The sequence below is a fragment of the Peromyscus leucopus genome, chromosome 14, assembly GCF_004664715.2.
Source record: "Peromyscus leucopus breed LL Stock chromosome 14, UCI_PerLeu_2.1, whole genome shotgun sequence".
NCBI lineage: Eukaryota > Metazoa > Chordata > Mammalia > Rodentia > Cricetidae > Peromyscus > Peromyscus leucopus.
The window spans coordinates 39,688,817-39,715,861 of NC_051075.1; the positions used below are offsets into that span (position 1 = coordinate 39,688,817).

The 27,045-nt window shown below is 40.9% G+C and overlaps 1 long non-coding RNA gene across 2 annotated transcripts in view; it reads left to right on the forward strand.

Moving 5' to 3' along the window:
• The window catches only part of LOC119088986, a 36,921-nt gene extending 13,389 nt beyond the window's left edge, over positions 1 to 23,532 (forward strand). The window contains exons 3-7 of one of the 2 annotated variants that reach the window (XR_005092747.1): positions 1,733 to 1,823; positions 7,689 to 7,691; positions 10,681 to 11,776; positions 22,476 to 22,676; positions 22,995 to 23,532. This is a non-coding gene — a long non-coding RNA (uncharacterized LOC119088986). The remainder of the gene's footprint in view (positions 1 to 1,732; positions 1,824 to 7,688; positions 7,692 to 10,680; positions 11,777 to 22,475; positions 22,677 to 22,994) is intronic. The other variant, XR_005092748.1, reaches the window with a different exon arrangement.
• The last annotated feature ends 3,513 nt before the right edge of the window (positions 23,533 to 27,045 follow it).

Below are 27,045 nucleotides of genomic sequence, written 5' to 3' on the forward strand. Positions count from 1 at the left end.
TTATTTGGGAAGGAGGTGTCCTGGAGAATGGCTGCCTCTGCCAGGGTGGGAAAGAATGGCCAACAACTGAACAGGCAGAGGGCCTTATACAGGGCTTTTTAGGGATGGGGTTTCTCCAGGGAGAAGATTTTCTGCTTAGGGATTGGTTGATTTTATTGATCTGGGGCAGAGATGGCTCTGATTTCAGGACCATACTGTGTTTCTTTCACTGGCCCTTTTTAGCTTTTTGGCTCTAATCTTAGGGCCAGGGTGTATTTCTGTCACTGGCTCTGGCTCTAGGGACAAAGTGTGTTTCTTTGGTTCTGGTTTTGGGGTCAGGGTGTGTTTCTTTGGTTCTGGGTTCGGGACTAAGGTGTTTCTTTCACTGGCTCAGGTCTCAGATTCAGGCTGTGTTTCTTTCACTGGCTCTGAGTTCAGGGTCAGGGTGCTCAGGAATTGGTTGGTTTCCTGCTCAGAGATTGGTTGATTTCCTGCTCAGGGATTGGTTAGTTGCCTGCTCAGGGATTGGTTGGTTGCATGCTCAGGGATTGGTTGGTTGCCTGCTCAGAGATTGGTTAGTTTCATTGGTCAGTTGGTCAGGGGCAACTGTATTTCTTTCATTGTTTCTTTCACTGGCTCAGGTCTCAGATCCAGGGTGTATTTCTTTCACTACCCCTGGTTTCAGGGCAAGGGTGGGTTTCTTTGATTAGCTCTGGTTTCAGGGTGAGAATGGGTTTCTTTGGCTGGCCCCTTTTCCCTACATCCTGTTGGATGCTCTAGCACTACAGAAGAACCCAGAGTGACTGTCCAGGCAGCTAGATGTCTCTGTCATTAGGTAACATTTCACCCTTCTGGGGTCTTTGCTGGAGTTGAAGACTAGATAGTTGTAGTTAATGTTTTCCTTGGTTATGATAAAAGGTAAATTAGGTATAAAACTTTAGAGTCACAAAGATAAGATAATAGATTATTTTCTCTAAATTTGACAAATACAAGTGGACTGGATATTGTAAATATAATTCTTAATAGCTGTTTTTGTTATATACAATTTTACTATGTTAAAATTAAAACCTCCCTTTTTAATTAGACAAAAGGGGGAAATGCTGTGGAATAATCCTTTTGTACACTGTGAAGATTTGTCTGTGTGACTGGTTTAATAAAGAAGCTGACTGGCTAATAGCTGAACAGGATAAACTTAGGTGGGAGAGCCAGACTAGGAGAATTATGGAAAGAAGAAGGGCAGCATCTGGAGTTGCCAGCCAGATGTAGAGGGAGCAGGAGATGAATGTGCCATGTTAATAAAGGTACCACCATGTGGTAGAGCATAAACAAGGAATATGAGTTAATTTAAAATATAAGAGCTAGTTAGTAACAAGCCTGAGCTATTGGCTGAGCATTTGTAATTGGGATAAGCCTCACTATGTTCATTTGAGAGTGGCTGCGGGACAGGAAAACTCCGCTACAAAAGTGAAAGTTTATCACCACTGATGCTTATTTTTATGAACCTCAAATGTTCTGAAGAGAACAAAAAGTAGTTATTTTTTAAATTTGGCTAAGCAGATACTAATTACTTAAAAATAAACACTGTCACAAAATTAATTACCAAATATTATTCTGTTTCCAAATATGGTATTTGTTTTCATGAAGTTTGATATTTAACATAATTATAGCATATTTTTGATACATTAAGTCACAATATACTTTTACACAGATTTTAAAAATACCTATTAAAAGTACCTTATGTCATGTTTCCTAGGAAAAACATACAGAAGCGGATTTCTCCGCATGTAGGAGGCTCAATGTGGAATCAAAAAACAAAAATGGAGAGTGTAAGCAGCCAGTTTGCTGTGAGTTGAACTGTGATGGCATTGCTGATAAAGGACCTCAGCTATTCCCATGGGGATCTGGAGTGGTCTTCGTGAATTGCCCCAAATTATCTGCATACCCTTACATTGACCACTCATTGGATACGAGTTTCACATGGGGAGTAGGCATACAGAAAGACATTTATTTCAGTGGGTGACGATTCTTGGAGAAGGATTTGCTTGGCATCACCAATAAGTAATAATTGTGGCAGTGGAGGACATCAATGTGTTGGTCCAGAAGGGTGTGTGTGGACAGACTATCACAGCACCCACCACAGTGCCCCTCTTGTAATACTTGATCTATTTGCTTTGTGTCCACGGCCGCACTGTAAGGTCTGGCCGCACAGATCTGTGATCTCTATGGCTTAGGAAACCCAAGAAGGAGGAACAAAGGCCAGCCTGAGCAACTTAGTGAGGCCCGTCTCAAAAATTAAAAGTAAAAACTGCCTGGGGATATAGATCAAGTGGTAGGGCACTTGTTTAACATGCCCATAGGGTCAGTCTCCATTACTGTTAGGACAGGGGCTCACAACCATCTTGAATCTAGGCTTCCTCTTGTTGGTAGTCTCTACCCAGAGAAACTTGCCAGGGGGATGAAATATAATCCTCGTGGTTATAGATGATCTTAAGGCTCTAACAGATACCTGCCATCCCCATCTGCTACTGCTCACTATGGGCATTCCTTGCCCTTGCTGGGCCTTCTGCCAGTCTAGGTGGTTTCTCTATAGGGATGATCTGCTCCTTCATCACTCTGCCGTCTAAACTCTCCTCCAGGCCAAGAGATGCACTGTTCCTTTACTGTCAATATCAGGTAGGTCAGTGCTGAGAGCTGCTTCAGCACATACCATGGAGGCAACCTCTCCTTCCATTCCCCATTGCCGCAGCAGCCCTGCCTCTGAAGAACCTGTGTTTGGGAGAAGAGCAATCCAAAGCACTGGCATGTTCCGACATCGGAGAAGCCAGCACCCAAGAGCCCACATTCTGCCCACCTCTCGAGGCGCTGGGGAAGAGGTCTCCAATTATGATTCTTGATATACTGTTGTATAGTAAACAAACACATTTCTTTCAAACTGGACCCTCTTCATCTCTTCAGTGCAAGGACAATCAGAACACCAACACAGGATTATAGCGGTGTGGAGAAGTTCTCCAGATGTGGAAGCCGTGGTCAGCAAGGATGTCCTCATTCATGGCAGCTCTTTTCTCTCTAGATGCAGTTGGTCATGCTGTTTCTCCCAAATCTTAATTTTTAATGGATCAGGAAGGAGGCTGCATTCCGTCTTATCTACATACCAGTTTCCCCATGATTAGGGTGACAATTTCTTCAGCCAGAATGCATCACAAAACATATCTGAGGGTCTAAAGCCAGTGTCATGGTCCAAGCCATACTGGTTGTCAAGTATTTTGACTGTCACACCTGCAGTTGATAATTTAAAAGTAAACAAAGATGATTAGCCTTCTTGGCACCAAAGGCAAAGAATTAATCTGGAAACTATTTAGAAATTATTTGACAGCCTTGACCTCAAGTTCACCTCTGTTACTGACTTAAATGCTTTAGTACATGTGAGCATTGGATTTTTTTTTTAAAGTAGATTGTCAGCTCATCCACTTCATGTTTTATCCAACATTCAGTGTTTAATTTCAAATTATTCTTGTCTTACATCTATTCCAATCATCAACTTAAAACAGAAACCAGTTTTGATTCTGGCTTTTCTACTGCTACATTTTTAAGGAATTAAAAAAAAATAAGCTGATTGAGTAGGCTATATAGAAACGGACAAATAGAACTTTTTATCAGCTCTTTAAAACTATGTAGACATGCAGTAATGCAAAAAATATTAGCCCAATTATACAAGCCAAAGAACAAATAAAATTAAATTGGCTTTTGAGACAATGATACATTTTAGGAGTCTAGCATATTTTGTGTCTACTTACTTGGGTTTATGGATAGAATTTATGGAGAAGCTGTAACAATGGAAGGAACTAGGAATGTGTTTGCAACCTGGTTTTCTGTCTTTAGTAGATGTTGCTTCACTCAACTTACCTGCTCCTTTGTAGCTTTGCGCCTTTCCTGGAACTCACTCTCCAGCCCAGGCTGACCTCGAACTCACAGAGATCCACCTGCCTCTGTCTCCCGAGTGCTAGGATTAAAGGCATGCGCCACCACCGCCTGGATAACTTATCTACTCCTTAAGACAACGCACTTGTCCATCTCACTGCTTTCCATGGAGTCTAAGCGCCTCGCACATGAGTGCTTCATGAACACATTAAGACAGGCATGGGGGGGTGGGCAGGAGTGCAGCGCTAACACTCAGGACACAGAGGCAAGAGGCTCTGGAGTGAGGCTGAGGCCAGCCTGCACTTCACAGTCAGACCGTCTCAAAAATAAGAAAAAAAATGAATGGCTGGCTGTCAAATTTATAAATGTTCAGTCTTTAATTGATCATCTGATTCTCCATCCAACTTCTCTCTCCCTACCTTACAATTATCCTCGAGTTTTCATCTCTCCTCAGTCTCTTCTCCCCTCTTATTTCCTCTGTTCTTCCCTCCCTTTGCCCTTCAGTGTTGATCACAGTGGACAATGAGAGGCCCATTCCAGGGACTGTTTAGCAGCCACATTTATATTTTTCCTCTTTATCTTCTCACCAAACCCAGGAAGCCCTTCATTTACATGACTCTATCCTGGAACATGGGAGTCCTCTGTAATAAAACAGGAACTGTAACTGAAAACACCCTCCTTCTACCTAACCTGACCTTGGTGATCCCCAGCAGTCTGTGTGGTGTTTGGTCTGTCTGCTCAGTGATAATGTTAAGTCTGAAAGGCTAACTTCCCATTTCCAGAGACCTGGGAGGACTCTTCTCTTTTGAGGCGGGTTTGTATGGAAACTATCATAAAGAGATGGGTCTGTATGTAGGCTTTCATAAAAGCTCCTGAAGGAGGCCTCCAAGCAGAAGGGATGGATGAGGTTGTAGGTTTGCTACTGTCAACAGATAGGTGGTATGCTGGCAGAGGAATAGAGTGAACTCAGGTGGACTGAACATTCCTAAGAGACCTCATTCTTAGGTGCAGAGAGCCTAAGAGAGTCTCAGTGAGCTCATGTCTACCTTCCTCGACGTCTTCATTAGGGTTTCTATTGCTATGATGAAACGCCATGACCAAAAGCAAGTTGGGGAGGAAAGGGTTTATTCAGCTTACACTTCAGATCACAGAAGTCAGGACAGGAACTGGAGGCGGGAGCTGACGAAGAGGCCATGGAGTCCAGAAGAGGGCTTTGGATCCTCAATAGCTGGAGGCACAGGCATGGAGGGAGAGAAGCTGTGAGAGTCGTTTTTCCTTATGCCACGTGGGACCAGATGATGAAACCCAGGCCATCGTTGCCATGGCAGCACCTTTGCTGTGGAGCCGTCTCATCAGCTCTGGATTATGATTTATTATTATAAGTGGTATTAATGATGCCATTTTAAAACAGCCTGCGTGCATCTAAAACATTTTAACAGGAAACAACATGAAATGTTACAATTAAAACGTCTATTGTATATTGTTTAAAGAAGGGGTGGGGGGGTGTCCCCCCCTTTCTTAATCCTTTGAAGGGTAAGCTTGGCTTCAGTACTGTAGGTGTTCAGTTAACGCATTTTAGTGGCTGATGTCATCATGTCTTGTGATATGTGGATGGAACCTGTCATGGCGACTGAGAAACAGGTCAAACTTCTCAGATTTAGAAAGTGGCATTAGAGTTGCAGTGTGAGAGCAACCACCTTATGAAGCTTTATCTTTTTTTTTTTTTTTCAGAGCATGGAATGGAACATTGGGTGTGGCCAACATTTCATGAGCACTTCTATATGGACCTCTGCTTTTGATATTTCACTTATTTCACTACCTGTGGGTTAGCTATGACTATGTTCATCCCATAGATAAAGCAGCTGAGACTCAAAATAGTTTGTTCCAGATCACTTAGCTAAACAGCAGAAGAACCCCCCCATACACACACAGAGTTAAAAATAAAACAAATCTTTGAAAAATATACCTTACTATATACATGATAAAGAGAAAAGCAGTTGTTGATAAGGATGTTAAAAAATTTAAGGACTATATAAGTTTAACTCGCCCCAAGGTACCAACTTTTACAAATGGTTAGAAAGTGTCCAGCTTTGAAAATTGTTGCACTTGATAATGGAGCCACCTTGTGGGAAGTTGACAGTATTTCAGGCTTCCAAATTGTAACCATCCTGGTAGGAATAAGATGTTCTAGAAACATGGGTGCCCTCCTTTAGCTTTAAGACCATTAAAATAACGAACCCCAAACAATTGGAATTTCTCCAAGAGTCTCTTGATGGAAGACAGCAAAGGCTGGACCCTAGTGCCAGCCAGAAGGGAAGCTTGTCTTCTGGAGAGAGGTTTTGCATGGCTCTGAAAACTCACCAGACCACCTTGTAGGAAAGACTAGAGTTGAGATAGTGATGGACATGGGCAGGACCAGAGCTTGACCAGGACTGCTTAGTTTTACATAACTCTTAACTTCTGTTTAAACCTAAACCCAAAGATGGACTTGGGGATCACTGGACTGCACAGTTCCTCTTTCCAATTTATCCACATTGAATAAATCTCTGTTTTCTGCTTATCACTAGGATTTGTCTGTTGAATTGGCCTATTGAGAACAGGTTGCTGAGCCTAGCTTGTCAGGGCTGCCTGGGTATAGGCTTTGACTGTAGCAGCTCTGGAAATCGTCTTGTTTCTCCTGGACAGTGTTAAATGTGAGTAGATTTGAAAGGATGGAGACTGGGTTACCTGTAGAGATCTGTGTTGTGTTTGCTTCCTTGAATTCCAGTACATTGGACTGTTATCCCCTCACTAAAACACTGGCCACTACAGAGCATTTAAAACAAGGAGTCTCAGGAGCATGGTGAACCTGTCTGGTCCACAGATGATAAAGGTCAGTGTGGAGGCAGAGGGTACTGGTACGCAAGGAAAGGGAGCTACTCACTTGAAGGGAACTCTGTGGACATCGGATATCTCTCCAGTTCAGGTTCAAGACAAGTATAAATTGTAGGAAGGAGAAGAGTCCTCAAGTTCAAGTGACAGCTCCCATGTCCACCTGACAGACTCTTAATTTAGAGAACCGAGGAAGCCAACCCTAACATTTCAGCTTTCCGTGTAATCCCCCCTCCTTTAAAATTATGCTTTTAGCAATGCTTTATTTTTAAAACCTTTATGTTTTTACTTTACTCCATGTATTACACTGTTGTAGCCCACTAGGTTCCTAGAGGCTGTACCCAGCAGGACTGCATAAGAGGTTGATTGGACCACAGGCCTGAGTATCGGGAGTTTGTATGGGGCTACACTTGACTGTAACTAGAAAGGGGAAGGTCTTTTGCTCTGCCCCTTGGCATTATTATACATAGACCTTTGGAATAACGTTCTGGGCTGGTGGATCAGGATCCAGGTCCACTCGAGTCTATCCTGTGTTTCTCTGTTTCTCTCCCCTTTATATCTAACTAAGTCTCTTATTCCTCATTCCTCAAGAGTCCCTGGGGGAAATAAATGTGGGGGCTGATCCACCACAGATGGCACCACTGAACAGAGATAAAGAAAGGGACAAAAAAAGGAAAAAAAATAACCCTAGGACTTAGCAAAAGGATTAAGGGGTGTTGTGAGTGTAGGCATGCCAATAAGGAATGAAAAATGAGGGCAACAGTATTTTATTCTTGGGTGCATAGGTTAGGAGGTGAACTACCACAAGACTGCAGCATTAGATTTCTCTATATATAGGTTCTCTCTCTCTCTCTCTCTCTCTCTCTCTCTCTCTCTCTCTCTCTCTCTCTTTCTGCTATCTATAAAAATTAAGGAGGTAGAATGTAGTAATTTATTTAGTTCAGGAAGAAATTTAGATAAGGTAGAGTAAAAATGAAGGAATATAGCATAAAAATAAGCAACTAGACAGAGAAACTATGGGGCTATGAATGCAAAATCAGGGACGAATCAGAGGGAACATCTATCGAAGAAGAACTTAACGGGCAGAGATTCCCATGGAAGCCTGTGGGCGTTGATTCTGGATGGTCTAGATCTAAGCCCGGAAAAGAAGGGGGGAATTGTCCCTGAGGCGGATTCTGTCAGCAGTGCAACACCTTACCAACAGAATTAGTTTCCTCTTGACCATTGAAACCAAAGCTCAGAAGACAGAAGTTTTGGGGGAAATTTGATGGTCTTTCTTTCTCTTGGGAAAAACTTAATCTCTCTCTCTCTAAAAAACTGAAAAGCCTTTCAGAACTTTTCTGTTGCTCTTTCTGTAAGAACAAAATTAGTTTCACCTGGATGGGAAAAGCCCCTGAGGCAAGGGCCTGATGAGAGAGTGCAGGGCAGCTTGAGGAAGCTGTGTTGTGGAAGGGAAGCTAAGCATCAGAGACACTATCTGGGGAAGGAGCCAGGACAGGATGGGGAGCTGTCCAGGAGAGAAGCTCTCTTTTCTATCAGAAGGAGGATCTTTTTGGGAAACCTTTTTTCATGTACTTTCATCTCACTCACTGATCTGTTACTGCTGAAGAGCAAGCCCTGAGGGAATTTTGCCTCAGATAATAAGCCACAACCTGAGTGCACAGAAAAATGGACGCAAATCTTGGGAACTGGAGTAGTACGCCTGTTAAGGGCGTGTGTGTGTGTGTGTGTGTGTGTGTGTGTGTGTGTGTGTGTGTGTGTGTGTGTGTGTGTGTGTGTGTGTGTGTGTGTGTGTGTGTGTGTGTGTGTATGTGCTTGCATCCTAAACCAAGTTTAGGGAAGAAAAATCTCCCATTGCAAAAGTGAAACCCTGTATAGGGAACCAGAAAGTTTGCTAGTGTACCCGAAAGGCTTTCTGGGAAATGTAGTATCAATGCAGGTTTGAAACGGTGACTTATATTGTCTAATAGCTGCTCAAGGAGTTTTTGCTAAGAGCTTTATGGAGGTTCAATACAATAATTTCACCCTCAGTCTGAAGCAAAGCTTTTTGGTAGATCAAACCAAAAGTACTGCTGGAACAGAAACATTTGTCTGAATTGAAGCACTTAGAGGGGAGCCGTTATGAATTTGGGTAAAGGGACAGCCTCTAGTTAGAAACCCTTTACTGCTGAGAGCACATTTCTTCCAGTTCTGGGATGGCTGAGAGGTCAGCGGTGAGAAAAGTGACTTTGAGGAGTGGTGTTTGTCCTGAGAATGTTACAGCTCCCTAGCAACAAGTGTTACAACTCCATAGCAACAGAACTCACTGAATCCCAGTGTTAGAAGAGCCATTGCCAAATTAGACTCTTGTTTCAAACTCTTAAAACCTTTTAGAATAATATCAAAGCTGACTATAAACTCTGAACTTTACTATAAACTCTGAACTTTAGAAATGATTTGTGTACTTCATGTCTTGTTAAGAGAATCTTTCTAAAGTAGAAAATTACTCTCTGTCTTGTTGGAAAATAATGTAGATGTTAAGTTAGCTATGTAATAGATCTATAGAATTTCTTTAAGACATGTAGCTATAAGCATGTAAGAAATAAGACATGTAGTAAATGGCCATGATGTAAGTTTAAATAAGGTAGTCCTATAGAATTTATGAATATAAGAAGTATCTTTGCTAAGGTAGTCCTATAGAGCTTCTTTAAGAATGTCTAAGGTAGTCCTATAATAAGCCTGTAAGAAGTAAAGATGCTAGTTGTAGACTTAGGTAAGGTTTCTTCTAGATGTTAAGGTTTAAGTAAGACCTGGTAAGGTTTATAAAGTAGACCTATAGAATGTAAGTTTATTATATAGGCTTAAGTGAAGAGAGTCTTAGTTAAGGTTTATAAAAGAGTCCTATAGAATATGTTTAAATAAGTCATAAATTTAGTTTGAGAAATATAGGTTTAGGGTATCATAAGCTTTAGGCAATGTAGATTTGTAGGTTGAGAGTAGGTTTGTAAAAATTATAATTATGTAAGGTTGAGAGTAGGTTTGTAGGAATTATAATTGTGTATCCTATGTTTTGTTAGAAAAAATTCAAATGGTTCTATTAAGAGTTTTCTTTAAGATGTAAGAGTGAGAGAATTGTAACTATGTATAGCAATATTTATGTTAGAATTATGTTAACCTGTTAATATTAATGATGAAGCTAAGGGAGTCTTAAAGTTTGATGCATTTGCATCAAGAGTTTTTTGCTTTAAAATATAAAGAAGAGGGACCTGTTATAGCTATCTAGGTTTCCTAGTGGTTGTACCCAGCAGGACTGCATAAGAGGTTGATTGGACCATGGGCCTGAGTATCAGGGGTTTGTAAGGGTCTACACTTGACTGTAACTAGCAAGGGGGAGGTCTTTTGCTCCACCCCTTGGCATTGTTATAAATAGACCTTTGGAATACAGTTCTGGGCCGGTGGATAAGGATCCAAGTCCACTTGAGTCTATCCTGTGTTTCTCTGTTTCTCTCCTCTATTTCTAACTAATTCTCTTATTCCTCATTCCTCAAGAGTCCCTGGGGTAAATAAATGTGGGAGCTGGTCCACCACATCGCACTTAATTAATTTTGGTTATATTTCTTTTTGCCATTGGGGAACTGTGTTTGTTTTTACTCTACTGCTTCTCCCCACCTTGTAACAATCTTTGTTTTTTCCTTTCTTTAGTATTGCTGCTTCTTCCATTTGCTCTTTTCTTGTCTCCTTCCTTTATTTCATTCATTTGCTACTTTCTAGTTACTGTGTATACTTTTAACCTTCATAACACACATGACATTACTTTAAACATTTCTGGCCTAAGGTCATCAGGGGTATATGAGTCAGATTTAATAAGTTTTCTTTGTCTTTTTTTATATAATTCAGTTTGATGCTGTCACAGCAGCTTGTTTTCTCTTTTAGGAATGTCACCAAGGGTTGAGTCCTGAAGAGCAGGCTTGTCACTAAGAAGGTCTTCAAATGAGATGTCCAAACCAATAGATGTGCAAACCAGAAGATGAACACAAGAGATGTGAATGTGCAAGGCCACCTGACTCCTCTAATTCCTTGGTGACAGAATCCAAAGATACTGACATGGGTAAAATGATGGAAAAAGAATCCAGAAGTTTACTTGCAAAAATTTATCAATGACTTCAAAGAAAATACACAAAAGCAGATGAATGAAATAAAAAAAAAATCAATTCAAGACTTGTAGAATAAAGGCGGAAAAAGATGAGAAAGTCAGGCTTATGGGTGGAAATTAAGCAATGATTAATTGAGATTTTGTGGGGGGGGGCAGCAAATGGATATGCTGGAAATGAAAAACTCAATGAATCAAGAAAAACAGTAGAATGTATAATCAATGGACTGGGCCATAGGAAAGAAAGAAATCAATGGTGGAAGACAAAATTGAGAAACTACCACATCAAGGCATCAGAAGTGGGGGATGGAGCAGGCAACCTCAACTTCGAAGAATTCTAGGATTTTAGCAAGACACAAAACCCAAGAATCCATGAAGTAGAGGGAACTGATCAAACAAACAACAACAACAAACTAAAGATATAGGAAATCTATTTGATGAAATTATAGGGAAAATATGATCAAAACATTTATAGAACTATTAAAAACTAATAAATATATTACTTGAAAACAGATTTAGAGAAAATATTTTAAACTGAAGTCAACAACACACTAAAGAGCTCATACATGATCAAGTTGGTTTTATTCTAGGGATGCAGATGATTCAACCTACACATACCAAAAACTGTAATAGAACACATAAGAAGACTTAAGGACAGAAATTTCATGGTCACCTCAATGGATGCAGAAAAACCTTTGTCAGTATTCAGCATCCCCTGAGTCTGGGGAAGGAGCCACAAGTGCCATGTTGGGCCATGAAGGTGGCAAAAAGAAGCTGTTGAAATGGCCCAAGAAGCAGGCCAAGGAGATGGGAGAGGAAGACAAACAGGAACAGAAGGAGGGGACCGGCCATAGCTGGAATAAAGAAACCTGGCTAAAGGTAAGCTATTCCTTGTCCTGAGGTGATGGTGACACTTTCCTGTGCCTATTTAACATCTATATTCTCTCCCATAATGACTTTTGCCACTTACAGTTAGAGTAAAGTGCCCTGGAGACTGCTGTACATTTTAATAAACTTTTTTGTTTACACACACACACACACACACACACACACACACACACACACACACTGGCTCATTGTCTCCAGCTTTCATGCAACTATTCCTACCTCAGCTGTAAAAGTAAACTCAGTCTGGAATCCTGCCAGAGCCTGCTATTTTGGCTCTACTGTGAATTCTGTACCACCTTGAATTAACTCAACTCATTTAAAAGAGAAAATAGAAATCAACATCATTTCATGGTAAAAGTCCTGAAAAAGCTAGAACTAGAAAGGAACATACCGTGACATAATAAAAGCTCTATGAGACAGACCTAATGGTAGTATATTAAATGAGGAAAATCTGAAAGCATTTCCTGCACAATCAAAACACAAAGAATTGACTCTTATGCAATAATGTGCTTGCAGTCCTAGCACAATAAAGCAAGAAGAAAAAAAAGAAAAGGAAAAATCCAAAGTATCCCTATTTGCACGTGACACAATTATATGCTTATGAGACCCTAAAAATCCCACCAGAAAACTCTCAGGTCTGATAAACATCCTAGGAAAGTATCAGGCTACAGAATCAAAATAAAGAATCAGGAGCTATAGACCAATAAAATAACAAGATGGTGAGAGACAATTCAAGAAAAAAATCTCATTCATGATAGTTCTTAAAAAATAATACCTAGGAATAACTAAAGAGGTCAAAGACCTCCACAATGGAAAGTTGAACCCACTGATGGGAGAAATAGAAGACACTAGAGCTTGGAAAAACCTCACAGATCAGAGGAATTAATATTGTGAAGATGATGACATCATAAAAAGCGATCTACAAACTCAAATTCCCAACAAAATTTCAATGGTCTTATGCACAGAGATAACTAAAATTTCTATGGAGTACAAAAGACTAAAGAGTCAAAGCAATCTCAGGTAGAAAGAGCAATTATCACTATTCCTGAGCTCAAATTATACTACAGAGCCATAGTAACAAAAACACATGATAATAACACAAAAATAGCCACATGAACTAATTAAATAAAATAGAGACCTAGAAATAGACCCATATAGTTACAACCACCTAATTGTTTGGCAAAAACATGCAGTAGAGAAAAGAGCCTCTTCAACAAACGGTTTTGAGAAAATGACATAAACTGGACATTCATATATATAAGGATTAAATTAAGTCCTCTCTCTCTCTCTCTCTCTCTCTCTCTCTCTCTCTCTCTCTCTCTCTCGCCTTGCCTCTCTTCTCTTCTCTTTTCTCTCTCTCTCTCTCTCTCTCTCTCTCTCTCTCTCTCTCTCTCTCTCTTTCTCTCTCTCTCTCTCCCCTCTCTCTCTACACACACACACACACACACACACACACTTGGAAAGACCTTGATGTAAGGCCCAAAACTCTGAAAGTGCTAGGGTAAAACACTTTAAGGCACAGGCCTTGATGAAGACTTCCTGAAAAGACTCCAATAGCTTGGGAAAGAATTCCCAGAACTGACACATGGGATTGCATTAAATTAACATCCTTCCTCAAAGCTAAGAAAACAATCAGCAGATGGAGAGGTAACCTACATAATAAGAGAAAATCTTTATGAACTATATATCTGGCAGGAGATTATTATCCAGGTTTGATTAAATAAGTCCAAAAATTATACAAATCAACAAATGGGCAAGTGCACTGAATAGATGGTTCTCAAAGGAAATATGCAGATGACCAATAAATAGATGAAGAAATGTCCATAGCCACCTGGGACGTGAAAATTAAAACTGCATTGAGATTGTCGAACCCATCAGAATGTCTAGCATCAAGAGAGCAAGTCAGATTGACTGGGGATTCCACCGAACCTTGTGCAGACAGTTCCCCTCCTCCTCCGACTCTCTTTACACTCTCCCCATCGTTCTGTCTTAGCCACTGTTAGCCAGAGGCATTTTCTACATGGGACCCCAAGTGGACACACCAGGCTGGGACTCAAGTAGGCGATTGCCACTCTCTTTCCCGTCCTCCGTTACAACCTCTCTGGTCTCACTTCCACCCTGTAGCAGCCTGCTTGCAAGTGTCTCTCCTCCCCCCCCCAACCATTCTCTGGGGACTCTGCCAAACCTCGGCGTGAAAGAAGTTTTCCTCCTTCCTGAGAACCCTTCAGCGGGCCCCCCCCCCCCGCTCCTAACCCATACCCATTTCTCTCTGTCAGCCTCCACTACCTAGAAACACTTTCTAACTGGAACCTTCAGTGCGTTCTGGAAGGGATTCAAGTTGGTGATTCACACTGCCCTTCCTGTCCTCCATGAGTACTTCCATTCGCACCCTCAGCCCAACAACAGTCTGTTCACAGGAGCCCCTACCCTCTGCCACCCACCGACCTGCAGAAGCAGTCTCAAGACAACCCACTGCGGCAACAATTCCCTAAGATCACAAGAGAGCAATAGGAACCAAGGGACAAAACACCCACCAACCAAAGACAGGACCAGATGTCAACATCCAGAATCATCTCAATCCTCCCAACCCCAGATGCCTAGACACCAGCATAAGATCACAAATATTAACAGTCAAGACAACAAGCCTCTACCATAAACCAGAATGCCCTACTACAGAAGACCCTCAGAAATGCAATAGTGCTGAAGCACAAGACAAGGACTTCAAAATAGCAATTATGAATGTTCAAGCACCCAAAAGAGGATATGAATAAATATCTTAACATCTATAAAAACACAACTAGTAGGATGATGAAATTTAGAAAAGAACTCAAGATATGAAAGAATCACTGAAGAAAACCCAAACTAAGATAAAATTGCAAATGAAAACTATAGGAAGTCAAATGAAAACCTCAGAAGTAAGCCTCGCCAACAGAGTACAAGTCATGGAAGAGAGAATCTCAGGTGTTGAAACAAGAAGAAGAAAAGTATACCTCTGTCAAATGTCAAATTAAAAAAACAAAAACAAAAACAAAAACAAAAAACCCCAGGCACAAAACATCCAGGGAACCTGGGATACTATGAAAGAGCAAAACTAAGACTCTTGGGAATAAAGGAAGAGAAACCCAGGTCAAAGGCACAAAACATATTTTTAACAAAATCATAGAAGAAAATTTTCCTGACTTAAAGAAGGGGCCTAGCAAGGTCCAAGAAGTATACAGAACACCAAATATTGCCAAAAAAGAGGTTTCCACAACACATAAGAATAAAAACACTGAGCCAGGTGGTGGTGTAGCACAACTTTAATCCCAGCAGGCGGATCTCTGTGAGTTCAAGGCCAGCCTGGTCTACAGAGCGAGATCCAGGACAGGCATCAAAACTACACAGAGAAAACCTGTCTTGAAAAGCAAAACAAAACAAAGGATCAAAACACTGAATGTAAGAACCAAGAAAGAATATTCAAAGCAGCAAGAGGAAAAGCCTAAGTAACATATAAAGGCTGACCTATTAGAACAACACCTAACTTCTCAAGGGAGACCCTAAAAGCCAGTAGGGCCTGCACAGATATTTTGCAGATGCCGAACCTGACTACTGTATCCAGCAGAACTATCAATCACAATCAATAAATACATTCAACAATAAAACCAAATTTAAGCAGTATCTGTTTACAAATCCAGCACTACAGAAGACACTAGAAGGAAAACCAGTCTGAAGAGGTTAATGACACCCAAGAAAGAGACAATAAATAATCCCAGTTATGCAATTCAAAAGGCAAGGGACCCATACCATAACAACAAAATAACAGGAATCAATAAACACTGCTCACTGATAACTCTCAATATTAATGATCTCAACTTCCCAATAAAAAGATACAGGCTAACATAATGGATTAAAAAACAGGATCCATCCTTTTGCTGCATACAAGAAACCTCTCCAGCAAGTATAGACATCACCTCAGGGTAAGAGGATGAAAAAGTTATTCTAAGCAAATGGACCAAAGAAGCAATCAGGTGTAGCCATTTTAATATCTAACAAGAATTCAAACCAAAACTAATCAAACGAGATATGGAAAGACATTACATACTCATCAAAAGAAAAATCCACCAAAAACTTTACAATTCTAAACGTATGCACTAAACACAAGGGCACCTAAGTTCATAAAAGAAACACTACTACAGCTAAAATCACACATTGCCCTCACACAGGGATACTGAGTGACTTCAATATCCAACTCTTGTCAAGAGACCCATTACCCAGACTAAACAGAAAAATGTTGGAGTTAACATCAGAAATCAAATGGGCCTAGTAGATATTTACAGAACATTTCACCTAAATACAAAATAATATACTTTCTTCCTAGCAGCTCATGGAATTGTTTCTACAAAACTGACCACATAGTTGGACACAAGATACAAGAAAACTGAAATAACACCCTGCAACCTATCAGACCACCACACATCAAAGCTGGATATCAACAACAACAGAAACAACAGGAAGCTTACAAACTCATGGATACTGAACAACTCTCTACTGAATGAAAAATAGGTCAAGACATGTTATAAAGGTAAAAAAACTTAGAATTGAATGAAAATACAAATATACAGGGCATAGTGAGGGTGGTTCTAAGAGGCTGGTTGATAGCACTAAGTGCCTACATAAAAGGGAGAGATCTCACATTAATAACTTAATAGCACACCTGAAAACTATAGAACAAAAAGAAGAAATATCACCCCAAAAGAGTCAGTAGTAAGAAATAGTAAATTCAAGGCTGAAATCAATAAAATAGAAACAAACAAAAAACAGTATAAAGACTCAATGAAGAGTTGGTTCTTTGAGAAAATCAGATTTGTAAACCCTCAGCCAAATTAACTAAAAGATGGAGAGGAAGATACAAATTAATATAATTAGAGATGAAAAGAGGGATATCACAACAGATACTGAGGCTATCCAGAGAACTTTAAGGACATACTTTAAAAATATGTATTCTATCAAACTGGAAGACATAAAAAGAAATAAATTCTTTATTATATACAACCACCCAAAGTTAAATCAAGATCAGATAAGAAATTTAAACAAACCTATAACCCATAATGAAATAGAAGCAGTAATTTAAAGTCTCTAAAAAAAAAAAAAAAAAAAAAAAAAAAGCCCATGGCCAGATGGATTCAGTGCAGAACTCTATAAGACTTTCAAAGAATTAACCCCAATATTCTTCAAATCATTCTACAAAATAGAAACATTGCCTAATTCTTTTTACAAGGTTACAGTTATCCTGCTACCTAAACCACACAAAGACCCAAGAAAGAAAATTATAGACCAATTTCCCTTATGAACATATATGCAAAAATTCTCAATAAAATATTTGCAAACTGAATCCAAGAACACATCAAAAAGAGTATCTACCATAATCAGGTAGGCTTTATCCCAGATGTAGGGAAGTAGGGATGGTTCAACATGTGCAAATTTAAAAATAGAATTCACTACATAAACAGACTTAAAGACAGAAAACACATGATCATATCATTAGATACAGAAAAAGCCTTAGATAAACCCCAACAGCTCTTCATGATAACTGGAGATACTAGGGATATAAGGGACAAACTTCAACATGATAAAGGCAATATAGAGTAGGCCCACAGCCAACATCAACCTATGTTGGAGATGATGGAGAAAAACCCAAAACAATACCATTAAGATGAGGAACAAGACAAGGATGTTCACTCGCTTCATAACTATTTAGTATAGTTCTTGATGTCTTAGCTAGACAAGTAAGACAACTGAAGGAGATCAAGGGAAAGCAAATAGAAAAAAAAGTATCTTTGTTTTAGATGATATGATTTTATACATAAGAGACCATAAAAGTTCCACCAGGAGATTTCTATAGTTGATAAACTCATTCAGCAAATTACCAGGATACAAAATTAACACACAAGAATCAGTGGCCTTCCTATATAAAAATGACAGACTGAAAGAAATCATGGAAATAATACTTTTTACAATAGCCTCAAAAGGAAGAAGAGGAAGGAGGAGAAGGAGGAAGAGGGGTAGGGAAGGAAGAGGAGGAGGGGGAGGAGGAGAGGAGGAGGGGGGAGGAGGGGAGGAAGAAGAAGGAGGAGGAGGAAGAAGAAGGAAGAAGAAGAAGAAGAAGAAGAAGAAGAAGAAGAAGAAGAAGAAGAAGAAGAAGAAGAAGAAGAAGAAGAAGAAAAGAAGAAGAAAAGAAAAGAAGAAGAAGAAGAAATCTCCTGGGAACTCTAATCAAAGGTAAAACATTAAGACATTAAAAAAAGAAATTGAAGATATCAGTAGTAGAAAGAACTCCCTACCAAAAGAAACAAATTCAATGTAATACCATAAAAATTCCAATACAATTTCTCACAGAAATTAAAAGGACAATTTTCAGCTTCATATGGAACCTCAAAAAACTCATGATAGCTAAAGCAATCCTGAATAATAAAAGAACTGCTAGAGATATCACCACCCCAGATTTCAAGTTCACCTACAGAGCTATAGTAATGAAAACAGCATGGTATTGGTAAAAACAAACACATTGATTAATAGACTAGAAAACCCAGACATAAGTCCACACACATGTGGACACCTGGTTTTTGACAATAAAAAAATACACATTGGAAAAAGATGTCATTGTCAACAAATGGTGCTGATCCAACTGGGTGGCTGCGTGTAGAAGAATGCAAATAGATCCATATTTATCATCCTGTATAAAACAACTCCAAAAGGACCAAAGACCTCAACATAGGGCCAAATACACTGAACCTGATGGAAGAAAAAGTGAGGAACAGTCTTGAACTCATGGACACAGGAAAAGACTTTCTGAACAGGTCACTGATAGCACAGGCACTAAAAACAACAATAAATGGGACCTCATGAAACTGAAAAGTTTCTGTATGGCAAAGAACTCTGTCATTCACAGACAGTGGCAGCCTATGGAATGGGATACTACTACTACTACTTACTATTTACACATCAGATAGAAGGTAATATCTAAAATGTGTAAAGAACTAAAGTAATTCGTTATCAAGAAAACAGATCACCCAATTAAAAATGCGGTACAGAACTGCACAGTTCTCAAAAGATGGAACACAAATGGCTGAGGAACACTCGGGGGAGTGTTCAACATCCTTAGTCATCAGGGAAATGCAAATGAAAACTACTGTGAGATTTCATCTTACACCTGTCAGAACTGCCAAGATCAACAGAACAAATAACAACTCATGCTGCTGAGGATGTGGAGTAAGGGAAACACTCGTCTGTTGTCGATGGGTGTGCAAACTTGTACAGCTGCTATGGGAATCAGTGTGGCTGCCCCTCCTAAAGCTGGGAATAGAGCTACCTCAAGATTCATCTAGGCCACTTTTGGGCATATACCCAAAGGACTGCATCCTACAGAGACACTTGCTCATCCATGTTCATTGTTGCTCTATTCATAATAGAAATTGGAAATAGCCTAGATTCCCTCAACAGAAGAATGGATAAAGAAAATGTGGTACATTTACACAACGGGATATTGCTCAGCTGTTTTAAAAAAAAGCTAAATCATAACTTTTGCAGGCAAATGACGAACCTAGAAAAAAAAATCATACTGAGACTGGTAACCCAAACCCAAAAGACATGTATTGTGTGTATTATTCTTTTATATGTAGATGTTAGCTTTTAAACCTTCCTTAGCCATGCTACAATCTGTACAATCATAGAAGTTAGGTATAGAGAAAGGGACTGGGAGGGAGGAGAGTATCTCCCAGAGAAGGGGATAGAGGACAGATAGTGATGAAGAGACAGGGTCAGGAGGACTGGAACAGGAGGATTAACTGGGAAGGAGGAGAGAAGAGGTGGAGAAGGGAAGGAATATGGGGAGGGACAGCTAACACTAAGGACCATTTGAGGGGTTCTGTGGAAACCTAATGCAGTAGAAGCTTCTTATATATATTCATATTATATTGTATTATAAATTATATTATATATAAGTTATAGATAAACATAAATATAAAGTATATTATATATGAAAGAAATCTAAATGGGGTAAACAAATAATGGGGGAGATAAAACCCCAACTAGACAGACATCTTTTGCCACTAAATGCAATCTTCAGCGCCAAGAATGGGTTACATCTAATTGAGTTGTTGGCCAAAGGGGCCCATGGAAGCCCCCAAATAACTCAGGCCATTGACAAGGCCATCGGTTGCTCTCCAAAAACTGATGGGTTTTGCTGAACATATAAAAAACATAATAAAATATTAATATTAATATTAAAAATATAATTAAAAGTATTGCTGAGCATAACACCTATACAACTCATTGAACGTGGAGAAGCTGAGCTGGGACCTAACCAGAGCCTTCACCCCTACTGACTAGTATTTATGGAAGGTACTCTCCCACTATAAGAGGAGAAAGATAAACACCAACCTCAGCTACGAACCCTTCATCTTACTCAGTGTTCTATTGCTGGGAAGAGACACAATGATCAAGCAACTCATAAGAGAAAGCATTTAACTGAGGCTTGCTTACAGTTCAGAGGTGTGGTCCATTATCATCATGGTGGGGAGCATGGCGGCACACAGGCAGACATGGTGCTGGAGAAGTAGTTGAGAGTTCTATATCTAGATCTGCAGGCAGCAGAAAGAGAGAGACTCTAGGCTTGCACTGTGCCTTTTGAAACCTCAAAGCTCACTCCCGGTGACACACTTCCTCCAACAAGGCCACACCTCCTCATCCTTTCAAATAGTGCCACTCCCTGATGATCATGTATTCAAATCTATGAATATGTGGGGGCCATTCTCATTCAAACCCCGAGCCCTTTGATCTACAGTAGTGACCTACTTACAAGATATGCTGGTGCAATGATGGCGCAAAGCCTGTGGGAGGAACCAGTCACTATCTGATTGGGTTTAAGGCCCACTTCATGAGACGGAACCTATCCCTGACACTGCTTGGGTGGCCGAGAACCTGAGACTCAACAGGCCATTGACCCACGGGAAAACCAAACACTACTGTTCTGGTAACGGAGCATAGCAATAAAATGACTCCAGATGACTCTCTTGTACCCACAGATCTATGTTTCACTCAGCCACCGTCAGAGAAGCTTCCTCCTGTAGTAGATGGGAACTAAGACAGAGATCCAGGACTGGACAATGTGCAGAGTGAGAGACCTTGGAACACTCAGCCCTAAATGGGATGTCTTCATCAAATCCCTCCCCTCAGGGCTCAAGGAACACTGCAGAACAGGGGGTGGAAAGACTGTAAGAGCCAGAGGGGATGGAGGACACTGAGGAAACAGTGTCTTCCAGACACAACAGAACCGAAGCACTTATAAACTCTCAGAGACTGTGGCAGCATGCACAGGCCTCGCACAGGTTAAAGCCAGATGGAATCCCAGTGCTGAGACGGGAAAAGTGTGGCGGCGGTGGCCATGCAGTCTCTGGGAATGTCACAGGAGTGTGACCTTGACAGCTCCTCTATCAGCACGGCTGTTTGGCAAGGCCCTGCCTGGATTGTCCTGCCACCCCACCCCCACCCCCACATGCGTTTGTTGGTCTGTATGTTCACATGTATTGCCATAACAGGACTATTGGGGTTTCTTTGTTGTGTGACAGCATAATATTTTCATGACTATGAAAGGAAAAATACAAGATAATAAAAATAAAAATTGGCCTGACCCCAGGACTTCTGAAGAACCAAGGTTGCATGAGAAAACATAGATAGTTCGGATTTCAATTTCCCCTAAGCAAATTCCCAAGTATAGTGAAACTATAGTCCCCTCCAAATGATTGACCTCCCCCTGTAGTTGCAATGTTATCCCCCTGTGTCCTGACGATTATCTTGAGAGAGTTAACAAAAATGCAGACAGCCAGATAGTTTTCAGAATTAATGGGAACATCTTATACAGAAGATTCTGATTGCATCTATTGTACCCAAGTACCAAAGCTGCCATAGCTGAGATCAGAGACTAGTCAAGAGAGGATAGAGTTGTGTTGTTTCAATCATAATAGCTAAGTTCCCAAGACATGTAACATGTCAATTGCTAGGAAGGACTTAGTTTGCTCTTCAAGGCACCGATTGTATAAAAGAAACAGAGTGGCTCCATCCTCCATTGTCTTATACAGACAAAGGATGGTGTGAAAGGATCAAAAAAAAAAAAAAGAATAAAGATCTTCTCTTTTTAGAAAGGATAGTCAGAGAAGTATCTTATTGTATAACAGATACTCATAGAAAACTAAATGATTAGCATAGAAAAATAGGCTACCAGTATTCAAGTATTGCATAAGAGATAAAATAAAATAAATTCATGAGAACTAAAAGCTCCTTGTCCAGATTGAACCTGACCCTGGCTCTCACCTTGTGACCACAAGAGCTGCCAGCCAATTCATGCCTGAAAAATAGACTCACTGACCTTTCAAATGCTAAATGCTGCTTCTTGCTTAAAGTTAATGAGTACTGAGCTATGAGAACTAATAGACCCTCGAAGGGAGGTGGAAAGTGAGGTTTCAGAATCAAGATGATACTATCAGGAAATTCCTTAGAAGCCGTAATCACACCGGAGTGCTTGTGAGCACAGCACAATGCTTTCATTTTTCTGTGTATAAATAAAGCAAGCTTACTCATAAGAGCAGCAACAGAGTTGGATGCATCATCTCTGTGTAAGTCTTATTACTTCTGCGATTCCACACTTCCTCCTTAGGTTCCAGGACTCTGCTGGAACAGGACTCTGGAGGAGGAGGACGTGAGCACCCTTGCCTAGCCCAGGAGCTATCTCCAACTGGCAACCAATTGCAAAGGAAAAATTAGTTTCCTCCGATGGAGTCTCGCTGGGTATTTAAAGCACGCTTTAGGGCGGGTCCCACATGCAGCAGTAGATGGCCAGTGCAAAATGAAGTCAACGGTATTGTTGTATATTTTTCTTCCACAATGCTTTGTTTGGACATTTTTTTTTAAATCTTGCCAGTCATTTTTTATATTATTATTTCTAACTTTATGCTTTTATGGGTTTTCTTTGTTCATATATGTGTCTCTTTATGTGTGTTTCTTGTACTTTTTTTTTAAATTCTGCTTTGTTGTTTGTTTTATTTGCCTGTTTATTTTTTAAGTGGAGAGAGAAAGGTGGTTGGGGTTGGATGGGAGGGGTGGTGGGGAGGATCTAGGAGGAGACAGGGAGGGGAAATCATGATCAGAATATAATATATGAAAAATGTATTTTCAGCTAAAGAAGAAGAAAGCAAGCAACAACAGATGCTGGCAAAGAGGTGAGGAAAGAGGAACGATTATACACTGTTGGTGGTAATGAAAACTAGCTCAGCTACTCAGTATGGATAAATATAAAAAAGAGAACAACTATGTGACTCAGCTATCACACTCCTGGGAGTTTACCCGAAGGAATGTAAGTTGGCATCCTAAAGAGGAACTTGCACATCCATGTTCTAATATTACATCATTATTCACAAGAGCCAAGATATGGAATCAGTGGAGATGCCCATCAGTAGGTTAATGGATAAGGAAAATGTGGTACCTCTGCACAATGGAGTTTTTTTTTCAGTTACACAGAAGGAAAATTATTTGCAGTAAAAAATGGAGGAAGCTGGAGGTCATGTTAAGGGAGATCAGACAGACTCAAAACAGCATGTCCATGACACAGATGTAGAAAGAGCACCATTTGTGGGGGAGGGGAGGTACTAAGGGAGTATGGAGAAGGCACAAGAGGACTACGTGGAGTGGCCAAAATAATTTCTCCAATATCTGGCGCCCAACGTGGGGCACGAACCCACGACCCTGAGATTAAGAGTCTCATGCTCTACTGACTGAGACAGTACAAATGCAATGCTGTCCTTTCTGGACAAGCGGGACACAAGGAAAGCGACCACTGTACTCTGCCAAGACAGGGTAAGATGGTCTTTCAGAAATCCTGCTTCTGAAAATGGTCTGTCAGATACTCTAGGCCTGTAGCCAATTTGAATGCACCAACAATGCTGAGAAACGATTAGGTGACTGTCCAGGCTGCCAGCTGTCTTGGTCTACTCTTGCAAGATTCCTGAAAGTTGCTTGCATCCATCTACCATTTCTCAGGTATCATTATGTTCCTTCTCAGGTCTTTGATGGGATTGAAGACTAGCAGTTATAGTTACAACTTAGTATATATAATATCTTAGATAGAACATATTAAGTATTAGATTCAGGTTCTTTAGGATAGGACACCTTTGAATGATCTTTATAACATGCCGTTTACCTATGCTCTATACTTCTCTGGATTTTAGTATGTGTTTCTTGCTTGATATTGTTTGCATTGGTTGTAGTTACATCTTATCTAGGTCATTATCTCTCATTACTCCTGGACAATATTTGATAACCATTCCTTTGTATATAGTCTTGTATTAGTTTAGAACCTTCTTATTTAGACAAAAAGGGGGAGATGTAGTGGGTAGCCATTCCAGCTTGGATCTGGAAGTTCCAACCCCCATTGAGACTCTGGCAACTGTCACGCCTACGAGGCGGGGTGAGGGGAGGCGCCTGGGGACCCGAGAGCTGGATGGGCCAGCGCTCTCTCTGTGTGCTCTCTCGGTGCCGGGATGCTGAACGGTGAAAGGTGGACTGTGCAGAGCTCCGGAGAACACCGCTGGATTGCAATACACCTTCCCCAGACCCTGAGACCTACCCATTACTTAATTTGTGAGTTACGCCATTAAATAAATATCCTTTTAACTATGTGGAGTGGCCAAAATAATTTCTCCAATAGACTATGGAAAGGGAAAAAGGAGAAATAAGTATTGCACATTCTCTCAGGGCAGTCCAAGCCACTGGCACTTGTAAACTAGAGGCTCGGAGAGAAGGGCGTCCTGGGTTAGTGAGAAACAAAATTCTTCATGAGAGTTTTCCATATGCCTTTGGCATAGATTTATGAGCTGCACATGGGTAGAACAAACCGCCATGAGACCCGGGAAAGCTTGGAGACTGTGGGACTGACCAACAAATAGAGGAGCCCTGGCGTGGTATTTGGGAGTAGAGAGCAGCCCAAGTACGTGTGTCAGGGGACAGAGCCTTTTGCCTTCGGAGTGACAGCTATGTCCTCAAAGACCTAGAACACCACGTAGCTGTTAAAGAGAAAATTAAACTAACACAACGGAACAAGCATGGAAACTTTCAAGATCCTCCTATGGAGCCATTGCCAAGATACTGTGTTAACTGAAAAACAGCAATGCACAGAGCAGTGCAGTTTGCTAACTTTTATATTCAAGAAGGAAGTGATTAAGGATGCTTACATTAACGTTAAAAAAAAAAGTAAAAAAAAAAAAATCTTTGCCTAAAAGCAGGCGTTGATGGGATGAAAATCAGACTTTTTTTTTTAACTTTTATTGATTCTTTACATGTTTCACATCATGCATTCCAATCCCAATCCCACTTATCTCCCTGTCCCCTCAAATCTTCCCTCTGTCCTTGCAACCTCCACCCCTCAAAACAAAGCCAAATTTAAAAGAAAAACCAAAACAAAAACAAAAACAAAAAAAAGAATCTTGTGGAAACTATAGTGTGCCCCCTTGAGACACACAGTTTACCCTTTAGTCTGGTCATCTTTATTTGCAAGTGTTCATTGCCAGGAGTCCTTGGTCTGGCTAGAGGCCCCTGGTTTCTGCTACACCACCAATAATGGGCTCTCATTGGGGCTCCTCTTGGATTTCTTGTTGTCCTGTGTCATGGAGATCCTCTTGTTTTGGATTTGTAGGTTCATCCTCCTCACATGCTCCAACATTTCACAGATTCAGTGGATGTTAGGGTGGGCCCACTCATAGCCCTGGTTCTGGGCCTGGGAGGTAACTGGCTTGGTCAGCTCACTAACTTTCCCTCACCTACTACAGTGCCTTGGCTAATCCACCCAGTGCAGGCTACAGCAGGCATTTGAGGCTAGTTCTCCTGCTCTCTGGCCCTCAGATCTGTCTCTGTCACTCATCGCCAGGGCCAGCTCTGCTATTTTGCCCAGGCAAGATGCAGGGCCCTTTCTCCCGACTGCTGTCATGGGAACATGAGAGGGAGCGGGGCTGGCTCTCCTGCTCTCACACCCTCAAGACTGGTTCACCCGCATCCCTGACAACAGGGTCAGTAGAAAATCAGACTCTTGATTGGCAGGTTCTCTTTTCTGTATCTTGAATAGGTCATCCTATCACTGTGTCTTTTCAATGGTTTCTATCTCTACCAATAGTTCATAATGGCAATAAATTGTCAATATGCCTTCTTTTACTTCTTTAACCCAGATTTTTGTTGTTGTTGTTGTTGCTGTTTGAGATAGGACCTCTCTACATAGCCTTGGTTGGCCCAGAACTCACTAGGTAGACCAGGTTGGCCTCAAACTCAGAGACTAGCCTGCCTCTGCCTCTTGAGTGCTGAGATCAAAGGCAAGTGTCACCATGCTCGGTCAAAGACCAGGTTTTTAAGAACGAATTCTTTGAACACATTTCTGATGGCTGCATTGACAACCGTCTGTGAAATCTGAAATCCGGTCCTTCTCACAGGCAGTCTCTGTTGTTCGCTCTCCAGTGCCAGGTACAGTTTATACTTTTTGTTTCTGTACATTTCCCATGCATCTGCTGTTGCAAGCAGGACATTTAGACACAGTCGGGGAGAAGATCTGGGAATCTTGGGAAAATCCAGCAGCTGTTCAAAGCATCATTTGTTGTTACTTGCCCGTTTATTTAGTAACTGTCTGGACTGCTTTGGGCCAGGCTTTTTGCCCTGCTGTGTGAAGCCTCGGGTAGTATTCCTTGAGTGTAGTCATGTTCATAGATGACCGTGGTCTTGGTAAGAATCTCTGTTCCTTTATCTGATCACATCTAATGATTTGGTACCACTAAATTTGATAATTGCTCTATTTTTTTTTTTAATTTATTTAGGTATAAATTGCTCCACAATCTTAGTACACAGGGAGTTAGTTGTTAAAGTGTTCGTTCTTTTTTGGTTTTGTTTTTTGAGACAGGGTTTCTCTGTGTAGCTTTGTGCCTTTCCTGGAACTCACTCTGTAGACCAGGCTGGCCTTGAACTCACAGAGATCCGCTTGGCTCTGCCTCCCGAGTGCTGGGATTAAAGGCGTGCGCCACTGCCACCGCCACCGCCGCCGCCGCCACCACCACTTGGCTACAGTGTTTGTTCTAATAGTAGCCCTCAGGAGGCGTCTTCTGCCAGGCCTCTTTTCCTGGTTCTCTGTGGTAACTTCGCTGGCCCATCTTTTAGGAATCGAGTAGCCCTTTTGTTTACTTCAATGCTCATTGGTT